This window comes from Lucilia sericata, unplaced genomic scaffold, assembly GCF_015586225.1.
Source record: "Lucilia sericata isolate MDLA Ls3-8-SP2 unplaced genomic scaffold, ASM1558622v1 Contig000277F_arrow, whole genome shotgun sequence".
Lineage (NCBI taxonomy): Eukaryota > Metazoa > Arthropoda > Insecta > Diptera > Calliphoridae > Lucilia > Lucilia sericata.
In genome coordinates this window covers 348,146-349,520 of record NW_023994302.1, presented here as the reverse complement: position 1 = coordinate 349,520, position 1,375 = coordinate 348,146, and the positions used below count along the sequence as shown (strand labels likewise).

Below are 1,375 nucleotides of genomic sequence, written 5' to 3'. Positions count from 1 at the left end.
ACAAAAAATGTGTAAATTTAAGCATAAAAAGTTTATAAAAATAATTACATGTTTTTAGCAGCAAAATACATACAAAATGTAGTATTTTGTATTATTTGTATACATGTTTATAAGATAATAAACATTTTAAAGTTAAAATTACATGTATTCTATTTAAATTTCTTTTTTAAACAAAAAAATGTGTAATCATACCAATTTGAATGCAGTGATATAAAAACGTCACATTTTATTTTTTAAATTATAAAAAGTTAGAGAAATTTGTTATTTAAAACACATATTTGTTATTTAAAACGGTACAAAATACTTAAAAAGGCTTAAAAATATATTCTAATGGTGGGGAAACTCATAAAAATCATCTAACGAATAAATGTGTGTAAGTCGCCAAATGAAATAATTTTTTGTTTTGAAATTTTTCAGAAATTGTTATTTTTGTTTTTCCAGATATTTTCAAAAAGAAAATTATAATTACAATATTTGCAACAAATGACTGTATAGCAATGAAGTCGGCACCAATCGCCAAAAAAAGAATTGTGGCTCTTCCGGGCATATAATTGCAAAAGCAATAAAAATATATGTACATCAACTTCTTTAATGCATTGGGCCAAAATAAAATCTCATTCAATACTAATATTAGGATTGATTACAGAAAAAATACATTTCAAGAAGAATAAGAACTGAAGAGCTTGGTTAGCTAAGCAGTCTTTTCCATATTTTATTCAGAAATATAATGAAATATTATATGGAGTCATAATATGACTGTGGTCTTACAAATAATATGTATATTTGTGTTCTTTGATGTATTTTTCAATTTTTTAATTACGTATTTATCTTTAATCAAATTTTGGTTTTATCTTTATCATTAATTCTAATAAAAGTTCTTGAAAAACAGTTTTAACTCATTTTTGTTTTGTTTTGGAAAAAATGTGAAGTTTATAACAAAGCATTTTAAATGTATATATACATTTTGTCAATGTTACTTTAAAGAATTTAATTTTAAATTTACACATTAGAAATTTAAATTTACATGAATTTGGAATGTTGCTAAACATTTTTAAACACATAATAGGTAGAGATACAAAATTTGTATCCAATATTTTTACATACAATATGTTTAAAAATTTTAAATATTTTTCGACATGTATTTTTACACTAATTATACTAGGAGTCTGGTTACCTACAATAAATAGTGTAAATTTAAACAAAAATTTATAAGAGTGTATATGGTCTTGACTGAATTATATTCTGTAAGTGGGAACTATTTGGTACTTTTCTATTCTTCAAATGGTACCTTTTAGATTCTTTATAATGGTTAACCGGAACACACGGTCCTTATTAAATGAGAATTTATTATTTTTGTACTTTTTCGTTTTTCCGA

At 22.9% G+C, this 1,375-nt stretch overlaps 1 long non-coding RNA gene across 1 annotated transcript; it reads left to right on the top strand.

Annotated features, from left to right (window-relative positions):
• The first annotated feature begins 222 nt into the window (after nt 1–222).
• Nucleotides 223–517, top strand: LOC119603155. Its single transcript, XR_005231397.1, has 2 exons — nt 223–373; nt 442–517. It is a non-coding gene; the product is annotated as an uncharacterized LOC119603155 (long non-coding RNA).
• The last annotated feature ends 858 nt before the right edge of the window (nt 518–1,375 follow it).